The sequence below is a fragment of the Pleurodeles waltl genome, chromosome 8, assembly GCF_031143425.1.
Source record: "Pleurodeles waltl isolate 20211129_DDA chromosome 8, aPleWal1.hap1.20221129, whole genome shotgun sequence".
In the NCBI taxonomy this organism is placed as follows: Eukaryota; Metazoa; Chordata; class Amphibia; order Caudata; family Salamandridae; genus Pleurodeles; species Pleurodeles waltl.
The window spans coordinates 560,340,926-560,361,957 of NC_090447.1; the positions used below are offsets into that span (position 1 = coordinate 560,340,926).

The following is a 21,032-nucleotide window of genomic DNA, read 5'->3' on the forward strand; positions in this document are numbered from 1 at the left end:
GATTTGGGTAGGGGTGATGGACGTAATGTGACACCTGAATGCAGCATACCAGGAGGCAAACACAAAAAGACCACAGTGAATAAATAGTGCTATGTTAAAAAAAAGAGTTAATAAATGCACTGACAACATAGTGAGGCATGGCCTCTCTTGCGTGTGTCTGTAAAACTGACAGACGTTTGTTCTTGAATTTTTGTCCTGAATTTTGACCTTTTGTCCTGAATTATTGTCCTGAATTTTTTACAGTCCTGTCCAGAATTTGCCTCAATGCCAGGTGGTCACCCTACCTTTATAGCACTGGCCTGCCATTTTTTCTATTTAAAAAGTCCTTATAATACCTCAATGAGCCATTACCATGATAACATTACGTTCATGCTTTCCGCCTTAATTGTGAGCATAATAAGCAGAATACAATCTTAAAACTGCGGAAAAGGGGCTACATTTTTAATAGAGCTTGGGAAAGGAAACACTCACCCTTGTGGTAATCATTATGTCTTCAGCAGGCCCGCCTTGGTGCACGGCTAGAACTGCGCCCCAGTTGTTTAGGGGACTGAGGCCTACAAAGAAACCAAATCTATGACAGACCACCCTTCAGTTTTCAATATGAATAGCTTGCATGAAAGATGCTTCATAGCCATAGCTGATCCTCGAAACCTGGGTGAATTTCGCCAACGAAAAGGGGACAGTAAACTGCATGCAGGAGGTTACTAAAGACAAAACATTTCGCTGCTCAATCCTGTTCTGCCACCTAACTCTAATATGTTCACAGCAGCAATACAGGCATCCCTCCGATGGCCTCAGTCCAGGATGCGCTAAGTAAACCACATCTGTGAGGTAAGCACTCGCTGCTTTGTAAAGGCTGAGATGTAGGACAGCAGAACGGTATTACCCAAGTAGAAATAAGCAAAGCTGTGTAAATGTCCGGTTATTAGCGGTTATTAGCAGTGAGAAAGGAGTATACCGGGCGCACCCCACCACCACCTCATCACTCCTATCTAAAGCGTGCTATTAAAATTGAGCTCGTTCAGAGTCGGCCATTTTAGCTAACTGCACCAGCATCAAGGCCTGCCACGTGCAGGACGACAGCGCACTTACAGCAGCAACAATGCTGCTCTACTCTCCTTCCTAAGGAGGCACCTGCTGGAGTTTATCATCAAGAGGGGTACCTCAGTCTGAGGCACCACCAGCAGCCCGAACAGCGTTATCTCTAATGCGATAAGGTGGCTGTAAAAATGTCATTTTTCACGAGCTGATTGCATGCACATAGATATCAAGTGAGCAAAATCAATAGCGACAATGGACTAGAGCTCCGATCAAGTGTAGTGAAGGGCACACACGTCTGGTCTTCAACTCGTAATGCCTTCTGCTAGTAAAGGAATGGCAGCACTGGTGTCAACATCAGACCAACAATAGCACACCGGGCTGGAAACGAATCCCAGTCTGACCACTAATCCAGCTACTCACATTTAATACTAATATCCCATGCCTTGCTTAACAAGAACATTTTGAACCATTTACTTGGAGGTTTTGACGATTGCAAAAGGGCTGAACGATTAATTAGGCTGTGGCCCACCATTAAAAGGCGGGAAGAGGTCACAAGGACTAACTACCTTAGTGACCCCTTTGCTGCAATTTCCAGCAAGTAATACAAGAACGTTTTCCAGTGAAGTTTTGGGCGGACACCAGATTTGTTCGCAACTACATTTTTCACTCGAACGTGGCCTGTAACTGGGCTGCACGTCTGCTATGGCTTTGGAATTCCATGACAGTTCAGCGAGGAAGCTGTAGTTATTGGGGTCATGTGAATCTAGCATTGCTTCTTGGAGCAGGGGAGATTAGCGTGTTTCGGTGCTGAAAGTGCATGGTCTGCCTTATCAGACTGCATCACAGGGATCACCTGGATCTTTGCAAGGACAATTTTTCTGCAGATCTTGTTGTTCTTGTTATGCCTTCCAGGTTAGCCGTGGAAAAGGCTATACTATTGGTGGGGAAGGGGGGGGGGGGGGGGTTAATTCCACTGTGACAGTATTAAAAGCAAACCTGGGGTATTGCTGGGGCTAGTGGCAGCTTTTATATTCTGCTGTTTTTAGTGAAAAACGACCGCAGGAGAATGCACGGCTCCCATGTTTGGCCGACTACTCCAGAGGTGTAATGGGAATAAATACTCTGAACTGCTATGAAGATCTTGCAAAGGATGTGCACGGCTTGTAGAACGTTTCCCGAGAACTCTTTCTTCATTTGGTGCACTGATTTGTGATATTTGGTGCCTGGATGAGTGTTTGACATATACTTCTGTTGATTGGGATAGTGAGTGGAAGGTGGTGGGGTATATCTTGGGATTTGTGCCAGCCTAATTTTAAGGTGCAACTATGTTTTTGGTTTGTTGATTATTTCTGTCAAACATGAGCTGTTGGTGGACCAAAATGTAGACTTAGCCTTCAGTAACATTTTGAAGAAAAGGACATAGCACTTCATCCCATGCAGCGGCAATCTCAACAGCAAGATATTAGGTGCTGGAGGACGCAAACCAGAAATCACTCATTGGCACACAGCCTAGAAAATCCACGATTCCCCCAGTTCATAAGAATCAGTAAAGGTAGAGATGGAAAACGTAGACAATCTGCCTACAAAATCTCTTTTAAAATGCTAAATGGCCTTCCTGGTGGCAACATCCCAGCTTAATACATATCAGATCTGTTTAAAGATCTTCAACATTTGTAAAATAAGTCTACAGGCAATTTTGTCTACGTTACAATTATGTCAAGACCAGAAAGTAATCATTAACCTCTGTCCTCTGGTTTAACGAGAAGGGTTTTAGCAACAAACAAACCTAGCAAAAGACGACAGTTCAGGTCACAGTAGGATCTGTAATTATAAAATGTTAATCCATTGTTAAGTTACATGCAATTATAGGTTCAAGTTATGTAACAGAATTATAGACTTGTCTAGTAACAAATGTCAATCAGGATGAGCAAACGATATTTGTCCAACATGAGTTACGCTATCTGGCAAAATAATTGTTAAATGGTGTGAATCAAGCCATATCAAGTTGACTCACGACTACAAGACTGGTTTAACACTAGGATCAAAAGGAAGAGGGCACAACTGATAAGGGCTAGGCGGGGGCAGAGGGTGGGCTATATAGGGGGTTAGTTACGGTGCCATTCTGTGGAATGCAGATCAATCCTAAAGAAATAGAAAAACTATAAAGATTTCACAATACACACAAGGAGGATATTCATGCAAAAAAAAAAAAAAAGATTGGGTTACAAGTCCCCAAGACAGAAGACGGTAGCCATGGCTGCACATTTAACTATTAAGAAGCCAGGAGCCACAACACGGTTGTGGTGGTAGTCTACCCAAACATTAGCAATTGATCAAGGACAATCCTGCACAGAAATCACCTACTTCAATTTACAGGAGTAGCAAAGATGCAGACTTCCTCAACCGCAAGTGACGATGCTCGGTGGGCTAGAGTTTCATTTGTGGACGCGTTGGAGGGCATCATGTTGTCGGCCTAGTTATGAATTAAGAACATACAAATATTCCTATCTTGGAGAGGTCTATTGATCGTTTCTGTACAGAAGAGCAACAGTTGTGACCAGACCAATTACAGTTTAATAATCTATGTTAAGTCGTGTGAGCATGGTTATCCCTAAGGTAATCTTGAAAGAAATAACCAACTCAGAAACAGAAAGGAGATAGGGTGGATTGAAACCGTAGTAGGAAGGGATGGAGTACCTGAGCAAAGTAAGCATTAATAAACCGTAGACCACTTTTCATAGTGCACGCATAAGTTTGATAAATTCAATAATAAATCATGGTACAAAATGAATGCCAGGAAGATTTTTACTAAGCTCTTTCGGTCACCACAGATGAACATGGATTAAGATTAAATTTGACCAAATTCATTCAATACCAAAAAAATCCACAACAACCACACCACATATTGGCCTTAAAGAATAAGTTACTTACCTTCGGTCACAAGTTATGTAGTAGAAACTATCTAGCCTTACCTCAGAGCAAACCCCAGGAGTCAGACTGTATCTGAAAGATTTTCACCCAGTACCCCAGCGCGCAGTTAAGTGGTGTCATTTGGCTCCATGTGAAGTTATCAGCGTTTTACGCGCTGGAAGTGATGTGCGCGGTACCGATACAGGAGCGGCTTCAGCACACTGACGTCAGTTACTTTCGTGACTTTCCACACGATAAGTACTGAACAGAGGTGTTACATACTACAGCCCTTAAGAGGGTATCCCCTCTACCATAATCGGTTTGCAGAGCAGAGAGGATGGCTGGGTTGGTAAGGAATCTGCAACTACACACAGTTTCTACCAGATAAGGCGCTACAGAAGGTAAGGGGCTAATCATCTGATAGAGACTTCTAGCCGCAGGTTCCTCAAATCAGAATAGATACCCAAGCAATATCTCCTCAGCGGTGGGAGTGTGAAACCAATTACACCAGAAAGTCCTGCAGGACCAAACAAAGGGTCTGTCACGCAGGATCTGACTGTCCGGGCAGAAGTGCTTGTTGAACATGTGCAGTGAAGCCCACACTGCTGCTGACAGATGCCCAGGTCTGGAACGCCACATGTGAATGCAGTAGTCATAGCCTTGGTTCTGGTAGAGCGAGCCCACAAGCCCACAGGAGGTTGCTTCTTGGCCAATGCATAGCAGATTTTAATGCATTGGACAATTCATCACAAGGTGGTCCTTTTCTATACTACCTTCCCTTTCTTTGCTTCCACATAGGCCAAGAAGAGTTGATCATCCACCCAGAACTCTCATGTAATCAAGGTAAAACAAAGCTCTTTTTTCAAACCAGACAGGTGAGTCTCCTCCTCTTTGGGGAGATGGGATGGAGCGAATAAAGTAGGGAGGGTGATGATCTGGCCTACATGGAAAGGAGTCGCAACCTTTGGAAGGAAGTATGTGTCCAGAGAATCCCTTGTTCGGATAGAAGGTAATATTAAAGGAAGGTGAGCAAAGAGTGCTTGCAGTTCGCTGACCCACCTGGCCGACATGATGGCCACTAAAAGGGACGTTTTACAGACAAGAGACTTGGAGGACAATTGTACAGACGCTCGAGTGGTGAACACATGAGAAAGGTGAGGATCAGGTTGAGGTCCCACTGAGGTAAGATGAAGGGCGTAGGTGGAAACATATGTTGTAGGTCCTTACAGAATCTAACCACAACAGGTGACTTAAAGAGGGAAGGTTGGTCCAGCAACCACAAGAATGCCGAGATGTCAAAAAGGTAACTCTTAACTGTGCAGAGAGCAGAGCCACTGACAACTGACTACACTGCCCAATCTAAACTAGAAAACACTAAAATGTACATGCAGCATCAAAAAAATATTTAAATAAACTACTTTTATTTACATACAAAATTAATAAACATGTTCACCTCAAAATACCCCATCAAAAAAATAAGGACAGAACAAGTGTCAAAAGAAGCAGTGCTTGTGTTCAAGAGAAGAAAGTCAATCTCACACCTAACCAAAAAACAATTACAAGACAGCCTGCTGGTTCAACTTTTAACACATTGAATCTTTTGATACATTTATAAAAGTAATGAATCCCCAATAAAGTCCTTCTTTTATCCTAAAAAAACAAAAGAAAAACAAACACATCCAGGCTCAAACATCATCGTCGACGTTTCGACCCCTGGATCTTGGGCTAGTTCCGGGCTCACATACGGGTCTTCATCATGATTAAAAAAGATAGGGGACCAACTTGTTATAATTCAATTCTTAGGGCCACAATCCTCTTCAATTAAACGCCACAATGCCTTTATATTCCAAACACATGGGGATATCCTTTCTTCATATTAACACCAACTCTTCAAAATGTAATCCTTTCATATCCAATTGCTTTGTACTTCTCTTCATATTGCAGAATCTATCAAGCCACGGCTGGGCCAAGAGCAATGCATACAAAAGAACTTTTGATAAAGGTGCAGAAAACGGGTCAACATTGAGGAAATCACACCATGACACAAACCCAGAAGTATACAGACTTGGTGGAGGAACGCCTGGGTGCCAGAACAACATTACAGACTTTGGGAGGAAGATCAAAAGCTATCAACTGTCGCTACAATCTCCATGCATAAAGGTGGAGGGTGCGCAGTATCGGGTGCAGAAACTTCCCCTGTAGCTGCGGCCGAAGATCCTCTCAAAGAGGCAGCATGACTGGAAGACCAATGGTCATGCTCAACAGCTCGGGATACTAGACTCTCCGTCCCCGAATCAGAGCCATAAGAATGACCGACTGGTCGGTCCTGATCTTATTTAGAACTCGGGGCAGGAGTGGTATTGGCAGAAAGGCGTAGAGGAGACCAGTGCTCCACTCAAGAAGAAAAGCACCTCTGCGCAAGAGTTTCCTTGGAAACTCAAGTGTGCAAAACTGCAGACCATGCATTCTAGGTAGTGGCGAACAGATCTACTCAAAGTTCCCAACACTGTTGAAAGAGAGTCTTGCCAAGTGTTGAACCACCAGGGGAATGCCCTTACGTTCCAGCCATGTCCAGAGATGCTAGGCCACTTGACAAAGAGTGCACAGTCCCATCCCGCCCTGTTTTTTGCAATACCACATGACAGTGGTATTGTTTGTTAACACCTGCACCAGTCTTCCCTTGATCGAAGCAAGAAAGGCTTTCCGTGCCAAGCAAATGGCCCAGAGGTCCCAACAGGTTGATGGCGCGCTCAGACTCTTCCAGAGACAAGAGGCCTCTAATATCCTCCTCTCCCAGGTGGCCAGTCCAGCCCAGGAATGATGCTCCTGTCACTACAGTCTGCTCCGCTTGGAAGAGGGGTCTTCAAATTACCCAATGGTGCTTCCTTAGCCACCACTGCAGATATTTTGCAGTCCCCTACAAGATCTGGACCATGTCAGTGAGATTCCTCTGATGCTGTGCCCACAGGGACTTCAGGTCCTACTACAAAGCCCACATATGTAATCAGTCATGAGTGATTACCAGGTTGCAGGAAGCCATGAGGCCCAACATCCTCTGAGTCAGTCTCACCAAAATTCAGGACATAGGGTGAAACATTGGTATCATAGCCTGGACTCGATGCCCGGAAGAATATTCCTGAAACTGCATTGTGTCCAGAAAGGCTTCGATGAAAAGGAGCTTCTAAGAGAGAGTCAGGTGCAACTTCGGCATGCTGATAGTGAGCCCCGGCGAATGCAGGTGGTTTGTCATATTCTAAAAGTGGAGACACCTGCCAGGAGCAAGCTTGCCTTTAACAGGAAATAGTCAAGGTAGAGGGAAGACTTTTGACCTGCGCAGGTGATCTACCACAACCACCACTTTCGTGAACACCCAGGGGGCACTGGTAAGGCAAAAAGAAGCAGAGCAAACAAAGTGATCTTGGCCCTCCGTTAACAGCAGGTAACGTCTGTAGACAGGCAGGACTGGAATGTGGAAATATGAATCCTGCAAGTCCAAACCTACCATCCAATCTCCAAGGTCAAGGGCAGACAGAACTTTGGTGAGCGTGAGCATTTTTAATTTCTTTCTTCCAGAAAAGGTTGAGAAGGTGCAGATCGAAAATAGGGCCAATTCAGCTGCCCTCCTTTAGCACCAGAAAGTAGGAGTAAAAAAAAACAAAAAAATTGACCTACTTCTGATGCTTGCAGCTTCTCTATGGCTCCCCTGGGTAGGAGAGCCTGTATTTCTCGAAGCAGCAAGGAGAGATGGTCTCCAGCAACCAATCTTAAGTGGGTGGCATTGGTGGTGAGGTAGTCACAAAGGGGAGGGTGTAGCCTTTTTAAACAATCTGGAGAACCCAGTGGTCTGAGGTCACTGATCACCAGTGGGGCAGGTGATAACGTATCCTGCCTACCACTGTATGCCCATGATGGTCGGAGGGAAAACTAAAGAGGTTTGGAGGCACCAGCTACCAGAGGATGGGGGGTGAACTGACTAATGCTGGACACCTGTCCCACGCTGTCTGGGGGATCCACGCCCTCAGCCTTGAAAAGGCTGGAAAGCCTGTTCGCTGTGGTTGCTGGGAAGGTATGGAAATAATTGGAGATCCCTTCTTAGCCCACAAAAGAGTCAGAAGGCAGACTGGGTTTGGGGAGGGGCTGTAGACAAGCCCAAGAACCTGGCTGTAACTCTGCGGTCCTTAATGCGCTCCAGTGCTGAATCCACCTTTTCTCTAAGGAGACGAAAGCCACTGAAGGGCATGTCCATGAGGGAAGACTGGATATCCCCTGAAAAAGTGGTACCCTCCTATGTAGCCACAGTGTAGGGAGAGACCACACCAGTGTCCGGTGAGGTGTCTAACCCACTGGCTTCTGACAGTTCCTCATACCAGTTGTTCTGTTCTTCTTCAGGGAGCTGGTAACCATAAGTGACCATCTATCCCTCCAGTTGATCTCCTTCTCCAGGCCAACACATAAATAAGAAACTTGCTCCGCTGCAGGACGCATGGGCCCGATTAACCACAGAGTATGCATCGGATGATGTTGCTCCAGCTCAGTGTCAGTCGGGAATAACAATGGGGGTGTCAACACGGTCTGCACTGGAGCAGGTTTTGAGGAAGGTCTCTGTCTTGCCGACAGCTCTGCTCCAGATCCAGCAAGAGAGCTATGGGGCCTGACGGCATCAAGGGAAAATCTCCCCCATCGTGGATCCAGTAGGGGCCTTTCCAGAGTCCATTGGGTCCACGGGTGCTTCAGGGGGGCAAGGCCACCAAAATATGAGACACATGGCCTCAAAAAAACTCTGAGGTGGGTGAGGGGTGTTATGTCAAAATTGGGGGAAACGCACAGCTGACTGGCGGGCCTGGAGTGCCGACCATCCCATGTCTCATCTGAAGCCTTAGACGGACACAGTGGTTATTCATGAAATGTTGATATAATTGACTAATGATTAATGACTTACTTAGTGGCTATATTGATAACATTGGTCACTACATGGCTAGGTTACTGCATGCGAATAAAAAGGTTCATCGGCCTATACGGGTCCCCTTGTAAGTTTACTTACTAAGGACCAGGCGCGCTAGCACACCACTGAAAGGTGAATCCTCCTGGTCACAGTTCAGAGAAGATTTCTCATCAGTGGAATCAAAAACCTAGATGGCACCAAAGACAGGTGTTGCATGCAGAAGTTTTTCCCACCGCAGTGGTTGTTCAGACTTCACGGCATAAAACACAATCTGAGATGGAGTGTTTACACAAGTCTAAGAAAGAGGTAGACACACTGGCGTAGTCCGACAGGAGAGAAAAGGGAGTGGTAGGCAATGAAAACTATGGCACTGGTAACATGCAGAGCAAATTGCATTAAGTGAACCAATGCAGCAGATGTGAGAAGTCAAGTCAGACTGCAATACACCAAGTTTATAATAATAGTGGAGACTATAGCAAAGTGGGGCCAGGTGATTCTTCCTACAACCATCACATCTCATGCAGCTGGTTCAGTGGTCTATATAAATTCAAGCACTAGCAATAACAGGCTCTTCACCATAATGGTGCATAAATGGAGCAGCATAACCAAATACAAGGCTGCGTGATCCAAGTCGTCCCTTTAAAACTTGACTTTGCACATGACTCTCCAAGTTTTGAAAGCCCCAGATACAAAACAGTGAAGAAGAGGAGATCCTACAATGAAACATTCAGGAGAGCCAACCCAAGACAACATGTCTTTGCTGGATCAATTTGATTCTGTCATTTGAAAAACTGCTGCAAACCCAACGCAAGAGGGTATGGCCATTTAATTATGGAAATTCACGCAGAAGATCCGAAATTCCGCGACACACTGAAATCCCTCCAATCCAATCCTAGCATCCTGGTCTAACTGGTGAGTGTTCTTCTGCGTACATAAGCAATAGATGTTACTGCTCAAGCAGAGAAAAGCTGCTGCAAATGTGCCACATATTTACCTGTCTGTCCTCTCCATCCAATCCAAGTGAAATTATCTAGAGATCGTTTCAGTCGAGAGACTTATCCATTCTAACAAAATGACCCATTTCCACCTCATTTGAAAGTTCTGTTAAAACTGGTTTTGCCTTAGTCTATCATCTAGCAGCAACAAAATGGCTAGAAAATATGATGCAGTAAGAAATACTGCTTTATTGTTCAATAATTCAGGGGATGCCGGACTGCAAGCTTATGAAAATTTACTGGAGACAGAAGCACCAGCATCAGCTTTTGGCACTTGGAAGGAGTATAATGAAGCAACTGCTCTATGCTTAAACAGTACTTTGATGAACCACTAGTCATGTTGGAGAGAAAGTTTTCAAGAGCAAGCAGAATATGTTGGAAAATGCAAAAGAATATTTAGGCAGTTTAAGGGTTTAAATCCAAAATGACAATTTGGTAGCAACCATGACAGATCTTTAAGAGCAGTTAGCCACTGGCAACTCAAAAAAAAACATCAAGAAAGGATCTTGAGTTGTAAAAATGCTTCACTCGATGAGGTGATGGATTAACCCAGAAGCATAAAGCGATCAGTATGATCTTGTAACGTTTTATCTTATGATTCAAAGGATTCTGTGTCTGTGTGTGAAATGTCTGAATGATCTGAAGTATTTGCGGATACAAGTTGGTCATTTTAAAGGATTTGAACTCAAGATAAAATTGATAACTGATGCTAAGCCTGTTGTTCAGAAAGTAAGACCAGTTCCGTTTTCTGTGAAATCAGGGTTGAAAATTGTATTGGATGATTTATGTGCCCAGCATTTAATTATCCATGTTGCTCTTTCGACTGGGTTTCTGCAACTGTTATTGGCAGAAAAATCTGGTGGGATTCATTTGTGCACAGACCTTTGTGCTTTGAACAGAAATAAAATTGTGGATTGTCATCCTCGGATACAAAACATGTTGGCCAAGCTATGTGGGAACAAGTATTTTTCGACTATAGATCTTTAATAAGCTTATCACAAAACTACACTGGCAAAAGAGTTTCAACAGCTACTTCTTTTGCAACATCTTTTGGTGCATGCATGTATTTTTGGATGCCATTTGGGTTGACATCTGTAGCAAGTGTATTCCAGTGCATAAGGAATATTGTGTTTGGAAATAAGAATGGAATATAAGAAGTCTAGGATGATAGATTAGTATATACAGACAGTGCGGAACAACATAATGAGAAATTAGCGATTGTGTTAGAAACTCTTTTGAGACATAGCATGGCCATTAACAAAGAAAAGTGTAAATTTTTAACCAAACAAGTTGAATATCCTGGTCATAGCTTAACTGGAGGTATTAAACCAAAGGTATCCTTGATTGATGGAATATAAACAGCACCTTATCCTGAAGATAAACATGTACTGAGATTTTATTAGGGCTTTGTGAATATTATGTCTGGTTATCCAAGGCTACGCATATAAGGTTCAAACTTTGTGTAAACTTTTGAAGAAAGGCTCTACATTTCAATGGTCAAATGAGATTGAGGCTGTTAACACAATTAAAGGGTTAGTTATAAAAGCTACAGCAATATAACATTTTAACCATGAGCATAAAAGCACCATTACTATTGATGCAAGAGCATGTGATTTGTGGGCAGTTCTAAGCCAGTTGTCTAATGGTAAAGAATTAACAGTTTGTGCGCCTTTCAGCGTACAAGATGCAAAGGCAACTAAGAATAGTACTATTGAGAGAGAGAGAGGCTTTGGCCTGTTCACGACCAGTAGTGATATTCAAAATGTATATTTGTGGTGCAAAATTAAAATTACATAAGGATTTAAACCTCAAATTTACATTTTGGGAAGAAGTCAATCTAATAAAGCCTCTTCAAGACTGATGAGGTTAGTAACTCGATTACATGAATTTAACTTTGATATTAAACTCTTACCAGATGGAAAAAAATGTAAGGGCAGACTGCCTTTCGTGTATGCCTATTGATGACCGTGCAGATCAGTCTAGTAAAACTATTCAGGATGATGATGAATACGTCATTACAGCTATAGATGCTTGAGCAGTCTGAATATCACTGAGAATGAATGGAATGAAAGTTATATATAGGATGTTACTTTATGAAAGGTAAAGGACTTTATTGTTGAAGGTTGACCATGTAAAAGACTGTTGCCGAATGATTTAACACATTTTTCTTAAGTACATGCAGAGCTTACTAAGGTCAGCATGGTTCTTAGACATGGGTAGGTCGGCAACTGTGCAAAATTAAACAGTTTTATTGGTGGCCTGGTACTGATGGCAAGGCAGGAAATTGTAGACAAATGTAAAGAATGTTTGATGTCTGATGAGCACTGGAAAGAAGTCAATGGGCCATTAAATCCCAAGTCTTGGCTAGAGGAAACGTGCAAGAATATGGGTCTGGATTTTGAGAGGCCCACACAATATTTTAGATAGTGAAGGTAGGAACTTTATAGTAACTGTGAATTAGTTTTCCGAATTGGTGTATTTTTATTTGGTTTAAATCTACAGATACTAACAATTTTGTCAAGTTTTTAGAGCAGTTATTCACGTGGGAGACGTTCCACATACTACTGTGGCAGATAATGGTGTACATTTTGTGTCTTTGGAGTTGTCACAATATTTTGGGAAACATGCTACAAAGCAATTGAAGGTTCCTCTCTTCAGTCCTGCCTCTGGCGGTTTGGTTGAGAGAACACATAGGTTATTAAATGAAGGTGTAGAAATAGCAGTAGTGAATGGATTATGTGTAACAAAATACCTGAAAGAAAAGATATGGAGTTATAATACAACCCCGTATAGTAATACAAGTTTATCACCTTTTCTGTTATGGAGAGAGAGGAAACCTGGTTGCAGTTTGGATCCTGTGTGGGTGAAAAGAAAAATGGGACTTTGTGATGATAATTTGGAATTACAGAAGATAAGGGATGGAGTTGTGTCCAAGCTGAATGGTGACTAAGCCTGTTTTGATCAGAAAATAAAGAAGCTGGAAGGGAGAGTTGGGGATTATGTATTAATCAGAAAACCGTACAAAGCGGTAAAGGGAGATTCAAAGTTTTCTAGTCCTGTCAAAGTGGACAGCTAGATCTGCTCTTTTATTGCACGATAATGGATTGTAGAATATAAGTCTAATTGTGAAGTTATCTGAAGAACATGTTCATCTACTGGAGAATGGTTTGGATGATAATTAACGTGAGAGTGCAATTAATTAGCTTGATTGGACCCTATTTGATGAATACAAAAAAAAGGCTGTTAATTATAATGTACAAGATAGTGCTTATAATGATGGAAGATCAGACTAGGTTAATTCAGATGAGGAGTCAACAGTATGTGAACTTAATTTCTCAAAGAGGACAGCCAAATATCGAGATGATTTGTGAAAGTACAAGGATTAACCCCTTTGCTGCCAGGCCTTTTCACCCTCCTGTGCCAAGCCTTTTTTTGGCTATTTGGGGCAGTTCGCGCTTAGGCCCTCATAACTTTTTGTCCACATAAGCTAACCAAGCCAAATTTGCGTCCTTTTTTACCAACATCCTAGGGATTCTAGAGGTACCCAGACTTTGTGGGTTCCCCTGAAGGAGGCCAAGAAATTAGCCAAAATACAGTGAAAATGTCATTTTTTTCAAACAAATTGGAAAAAGTGGCTGCAGAAGAAGGCTTGTGGTTTTTCCCCTGAAAATGGCATCAACAAAGGGTTTGCGGTGCTAAACTCAGCAGCTTCCCAGCTTTCAGGAACAGGCAGACTTGAATCAGAAAACCCAATTTTGGCATTTTACTGGGACATACCCCATTTTTGCAATTTTTTGTGCTTTCAGCCTCCTTCCAGTCAGTGACAGAAATGGGCACATCTCTGAATTCCGGGGTGACCATACTAGCATGTGAATTACAGGGCATTTCTCAAATAGATGTCTTTTTTACACACTCTCCTATATTTGGAAGGAAAAAATGTAGAGAAAGACAAGGGGCAATAACACTTGTTTTGCTAATCTATGTTTCCCCAAGTCTCCCGATAAAAATGATACCTCACTTGTGTGGGTAGGCCTAGCGCCTGTGACAGGAAACGCCCCCAAACGCAACGTTGAAAGAAAACAGAGGTGTTTTTTTGCAAAGTGCCTACCTGTAGATTTTGGCCTCTAGCTCAGCCGGCACCTAGGGAAACCTACCAAACCTGTGCATTTCTAAAAACTAGAGACCTAGGGGAATCCAAGATGGGGTGACTTGTGGGGCTCTGACCAGGTTCTGTTACCCAGAATCCTTTGCAAACCTCAAAATTTGGCTAAAAAAAATCATGTTCCTCACATTTCTGTGGTAGAAAGTTCTGGAATCTGAGAGGAGCCACAAATTTCCATCCACCCAGCGTTCCCCCAAGTCTCCCGATAAAAATGATACCTCACTTGTGTGGGTAGGCCTAGCGCCCGCAACAGGAAATGCCACAAAGCGCAACGTGGACACATCCAATTTTTTGAAAGAAAACAGAGGTGTTTTTTGCAAAGTGTCTACATGTAGATTTTGGCCTCTAGCTCAGCCGGCCCCGGGTGGGGGGGGGTGGGGGGGGGGGGGGGGGGGGGGGGAGGGGGGTCGGGGGGTGCAGAAATGCCCTAAAATAAATTTGACACCCCCCCTGCTCGGGAGCGACCCTTGCCTACGGGGTCGCTCCCCCTGCGTGACATTGGCGCCAAAAAACAAATCCCCGGTGCCTAGTGGTTTCTGCCCTCTTGGGGGCAGATTGACCTAAAATCGACCAATCTGCCCCCAAGGGGGGCAGAAATGGTCTAAATACAATTTGCCCCCCAGGGGAGCGACCCTTGCGTGATGGGTCGCTCCCCATCTCAAAAAAAAAAAAAAAACACACAAAAAAAATTTGCCCTGGCGCCTAGAGGTTCCTGCCCCCTTGGGGGCAGATTTACCTAAAATCAGCCGATCTGCCCCCAAAGCGGGCAGAAATGGCCTAAATACAATTTGCCCCTCCAGGGGAGCGACCCTTGTCCAAGGAGTCGCTCCCCATCTGTAAAAAAAAAAAAAAAAAAAGATCCCTGGTGCCTAGAGGTTTCTGCCCCCCCCCCGGGGGGCAGATCGGCATAATAATAGGCCGATCTGCCCCCAGGGGGGGCAGAAAAGGCCTTCCCCCAAAAATTCCCCCCCCTGGGAGCGACCCTTGCCCAAGGGGTCGCTCCCCTTGCGTGAAATTCACGCAAAAAAAAAAAAACTCCCTGGTGTCTAATAGTTTCTGCCCCCCTTGGGGGAAGATTGGCCTCATCAAAATAGGCCAATCTGCCCCCAAGGGGGGCAGAAATGGCCTACATATAAATCGCCCCCTTGGGTCGCTCCCCACCTAAAAAGAAAAGAAAACATAACTAAAAGAAAAAAAAAAAAAAAAAAAAAGGATCCCTGGTGCCTAGAGGTTTCTGCCCCCAGGGGGGGCAGAAAAGGCCTTCCCAAAAAAAATGCCCCCCCTGGGTGCGACCCTTGCCCAAGGGGTCACTCCCTTTTGTCAGTTTCAGATAAAAAAAAAAAAAAAATCCCTGGTGTCTAGTGGGGTTTCAAAAGCCGGATTGCAAGCAATCCGGCTTTTGAAACCCTGGGAGAGACTTCAAAGGGAAGGAAATACATTTCCTTCCCTTTGAAGCCCCTTCGGACCTCCCCCATGGGATTGAAAGAGAAATGCTTTGCATTTCTCTTTCAATCGCGCTGGAAGCAGAGCTTCCAGCGCGATGGGGGAGACCCTGTGACTAATCAGCGCGCGCTGACGTCACAGGGGGTTTGGGTGGGGGGGGGGTCAGGGGTGGAAGGGGAAGGGCTTCCCCTTTCATCCCTGACTTGGGGGGGTAGGGGGGAACCCCACAGAGGGAGCGCTAGCGCTCCCTCTGGGCTCTGTGCACAGGACGTAATGGTTACGTCCTGGGCACAGCAGCACTGTGCCTCAGGACGTAACCATTATGTCCTGGGCTCAGAACCAGTTAAAATCAGTGCCTTTCAAGTTTAAGGATTTGCGGATTGTAGTGATGTTTTCTATTCCTATTAGATCTTTTCTATTTCTATATTTTATTAAAATTTTGCTTAGTTTGTTATAAAAGGGAACAATTATGTAATACACTAGTTTGATGTTACATTCTAGTTGCTGTTTGAGTAATAGATTTCTTTATAGGTATTAGTATAGAATCTGGTGACGTCATATTGAAGAATGTTTTTAAATGGAACTGTTTCAAGACATTCAAGGATTTGACTTTTTTGGGAGATGTTGTGGGTGTCCTTCTCTTGGATTAAATCTTTGTTTTCAATGTTCAAGGCTTCCTATGTGGTTAATACACAAAGTCCTGACATTATAATACCTCACCTGTAAGTTCAGTAGGACCAGTAAACACAAATTCAAAAGATCTGTGGTGCACTAGGATATCCCAGGGAATTCAAAGGGGGTCTGTAGAAGCAAAAGGCTACTCGGACATTAGAATGTACAGTAAGATGACAGATTGGTAGACACTGTTGCTGCATAACAGGCAGTCCAATCTCACTGACCATCATTTAAAACTCAAAATTCTAGTTTTTGGAGAAGGATTTAGCCTTAGCAAATAAATGTGGCCTTGCAATGCTCCTTCGATTGGAAAAGGCATGCTCTGTGGCCACCACATCTGTGCACTAAAGAGTACTAAAAGATGATAACATCCATTTGCAAAATACATCATTTTGTGTGAAGACATTTCACAGTTATTTAAGAAACTGGTTGAGCATGACAGTACATAGCAGATTTTTGCTGCTTCGCCACGGCTGTTGTGTGTGGTCCCAACTCAGAAGGCTAAATTTTTCAACTTTACAGACTGACAGATTGTCTTCAATTCTTAGTGGAGTACACTTACCAGAAGGGCAAAGAACAAAAAAGGTGTTTTTAATCACATATATTCAGCTTTCTCGCCAACGCTAAAATAATGTTACAATATCCTAAGGTAGTTGAAATCATGTTGATTTTCTCATTTGCTGAACAGTTACGTACATTAAGAAATCTTCCTTATGCATTGTCTCCTCAAAGAGATTTCTTTTGTGTTTCATCATCCCTATTCCAAGTTTTTAATTTACATACCTTTGGTATCAAATGAGCATGGTGGTACTTAGCCAACAAAATAAGTAGTGATACGCTTCACAGGAAAAATCTAATATTCTAAGACAGGGTATAAGGCAATGCAGATATGGAATAGTTTAGCGTGTTTTAAGGTGGTAACGAAGAAGTTCTGCACTTTACAAATTCACCAAGTGTAGTTCAAAAGATTGTTCCGGCCTTTTGGACAAAGCAGGAAGAGAATGGGATTGTGCAGACTTTGTTGGTAAGAATTTCTAGATGCCAGGGAAGAGGATCCCAGAAGTAATCTAAGCAAATGCATTTATTTTGTAGTGCAGCAGATATGTAGAGTTTTTTTTAAGTGAGACCCAGTAAATTGTGTTGCAAAAATGTAACTTTTTTTTTTTTTTCACGATAACCCATCTCTGTGGAGTGATAACATTTCCAGAGAAACGCAGTCAAGCATTAAGACTTGATCAAAGAAAAGGGATTGCTCTGAACTGTAACTGAATGGATAAAGGTAACACGAATTACATCACAAATCCACCATCAAGCCACTAGAGACCACAGGGATTGAATATCGTTCTTAAAATGGAGAATGGGATTATTGTTTCACTAAGCATGCAAAACTGGCACTGAACAGATTGTGGGATCATTTAATAAGCTCTTGACCCCACTTTGACCAGGATACAAGGACATGTCAGATTTGTTCCTCAGGGAGCAGTTTACCATATTTTCTTAAGGTCTTGGATTGTTCTCCTGAGCAGAATGTGAAAGAGATACATGGCACACTTGTGTTAGACTCAGCACAGAGGTGCTCTATGGAAGAACACAAGCAACAAATTATTCTGGGCTGTGTGCTTTAAGAGTTTTAAAATGTGTTCTGGTATGGATTTTGCAACAAAGTAGATTTATTGACTCGTTCAATTGTGATGTTGATTTTCACCCGAGTCTAGGGGTATTTAAATCTACACTGTTAAAAACAATGCACCATGTAACGGACTACACCTTAAAGTTTCAAGGCAGTCCAAAATGTGAAATATCACATGAGAAAGGAGCGGAAAACTATCGGATATTTTTTTTTATCTCAAGAGGTTTTATTGACTTTTTACAAGTGATGACTAGAGGGTAATTATACTACAATCAAAGAAAAGAAAAAAAAAAAAAACATGCTGATATGAGATTATTTCAAATAATCAACACTTCTAGACTGACTGTTAAAACCACTAGAACAATTTCGGAATGGCTCTTCGATTCATATTTCTGCAGTCTGTGGCATACAGCATTTCATCACATGAATCTATTTTGTTAACTACCTGGTCACAACAATGTTTTTGAAATTACACTGCTGCGCAATGAAGCTTTGTGCAAGGACATACGTGCTTGCATCATAAAGTAATGCTTTGGGATGCAGAGAGCTGGTTCAGGTAGTTTCCTTCAGGCTTGCCAAAGAGTTATTCCCTTGGCTCTGCACTCATGTTTCACCTTTTGTCAGGAGCTCAGGGATCAGTTCACATTGCTATTTATAACCTGCTTGTGTAATGTTGGCTTTTCATTGTTAGGAGTAGAACTAATGCATTATGGGCCAAACGTATCCTGCAATGGCATGAAAAGCCAGCAAGCATCCCACTTTAGCATGAGATCTAGGGAAAGTCATCTGATATGGGGTTCCTGAACCAGGTGCTATTGTCAAACCCTTCAGAGTCTAAATTTGTCACATACGATTCTCGAACATTTAACGTTTTAGGTATGCGGAAGATGTCTGTACAGGAAGACGAAGAAAAGGGAGGAGATGGAGAAAATGAATATAAACTGGACTAAGTAATATAAAATACTTCTGTCAGTGCTTGGTGGTACTATTTCATCCAGTCGCAGAATACGAAAAGGAATCAAGAGCATCACAACCACAACAATACAGCATATATCACATCTCTGCATACTTTTGTATCTTATTAAATCACAACACTAACTCATTGAGAAGGTGAGAGGGTGGTAAGGAATCTGCTGGAAGCTGTAGTACTCAAAAGAAATATTGTTAAAGTTATCTAATTTTTTTTTTGATAAATACTTCTTTCCAAAGATTCCTCACCAGATTAATGAGTGTCTCTCTCAGGGATTTGGGATTAAGTAGTGCTGATTAACTGAGGTAATCATGAAGCAGCACTAGAAAAGCATCCAGTCGCTACATGCTTAAGTTGGGAGGCAATGTGTACCAAAGCTATGTAAAGATGAAAAATTGGCCACTCAGAAGATGCCAACCAGTAGAGCGCATCTATTAAGAGCTGTGGAAGTAGCCATGACTTTCGTGGAGTAAGCAAGAATGCCAGCTGATGATCATTCCGGGCCAAGGCATAACAGAATGAAAGGTAATCCAACAAGAAACTGAGTGCCCTCTTTTGTTACCTCGCACTCCCATTCCCATGTAGCTACCTCCGAGGCTCATGTTTGAGTCCTGATGATGATCCTAATTTATATTGGGATCGAAACGCCAACCACTAAAGTGGGATAATTTGCTAGAATTAATTTTCAATACAAGGGCAGTATGTTGGTAAAAAACAAAAACAAAAAAAAAAAACAAAGGAAAAATAAAAATAAAAAATAAAACTTGTGATGCACACATTTCTGTGATACCACATATGTATCACACTCACTTGAAGCACAAGGACAAGCTTCTTCTCACTTCACAAACTGTGATAGTTATTCATTATAATATTTCATTTGATGAGTGTTTATTAAATCCGAAATAACATCTTCCTAATTACATCCTTTTCTATAGGGACAAATCTCAGTTGTACTCGGACATCCGAAATCCCGAGTGATCGCAGAATATCCCTTGAGTTTTACATTTTTATATTTAAAAATAAAGGTCATTTTATCATGCTAATTTCTTAACTTTAATGTGTTTGGTGCTGCTGTTCACATCACTCATGCCTTTTCTCTGAGGGAAGCCTTTCACTTAGGCCACAGCAACCATAGGTAAGCCCAGAAAGTCCTACAGAAACCTACTTGGACTTTTTAGGAACAAGGGCTATTATGTATCAACTCGTTTCTACATAGATTGAGAATGTGTAAACTACTTTGGTACTTTAGAGTTTAAGTTATTTAACTTTGTGGTATCTAAACTATAGCTCATATGAATATTAAGGGTGCTCTCCGTTCTAGTTAAGAATCAAGTTCCCTAGAAGTGGCAGATGCTTGGTGCGAATTTCCCCAACACTGTGCAATGGTGTGGAACTCAGTCATGTGATTTATGTCAGATGAGGATTTCACAACAATGTATTGGCATGCAGCAGAAGCTAATATTTATGCATAGGTCTGCTGTCGTTGTTGGTTGGCTTGCAGACACTCCCTAAAACCTGTGACACAATAAGTGGGCTGTGTACTGCCAAAACCTGGGTTTTCTTAGAGAGAACCATGTAGTTTGTGTCCATGGTATTAGGTGCAGTTAGTAATACTGATTACTATAGTGGTGTCTGATAGTTCTGCACAATACCAGAAAGCAGCTTTCCTGAAAGGATGGTGTTATCGTATATTAAATGGGGGACTGAAAGCTGGGATATTAAAGTCATTTGAACATGGCACTATGCGCTAGTTTGGCACACAGTATTTTGGCTATGGGCACTGTGCACGTAAAGGAGGTTAGCGAAAGTTAGGGGATGCAGTACACCTATAGCCGAATTCTGCTGGGGAGTTAGAAGGCAATCTTTCAAGACTATATGGATTTCCTTGATTGTGTTGACAGATGACAGTTGCTTCTTTTAAAATGTTTACTTTTCACTGATGTAAGAAAAAAAGTTTTAATAGCCAGAAAACATTTGAGGAGCGGGCTCAACGAAATGAAGATATTCAGGTGTTAAAGAATATCAAATAATATTCCATAATAGAGTTGTGTACAACATGATCTGCCTACTGTATTAAATGGCAGAAAATTATTTCGGAATAAGTGTATTGGAAAGACAGGGTGAGGGCGTTTGAGCCCGCACAGATTAACAAATTGGGCAGAAGAGATTAACAGAAAGTAAGACAATTTCTCTCAAAGTAATGTAGGCTCGGTCGCTAAGCAAATGGTGTCTTGGAGCACATAAAAAAAAACACCAATGACCGT

The 21,032-nt window shown here is 42.5% G+C and overlaps 1 protein-coding gene across 1 annotated transcript in view; it reads right to left on the reverse strand.

Annotated features, from left to right (window-relative positions):
• Nucleotides 1-21,032, reverse strand: part of PRKX (protein kinase cAMP-dependent X-linked catalytic subunit) — a 381,150-nt gene that overhangs the window by 173,886 nt on the left and 186,232 nt on the right. The window lies entirely within an intron of this gene.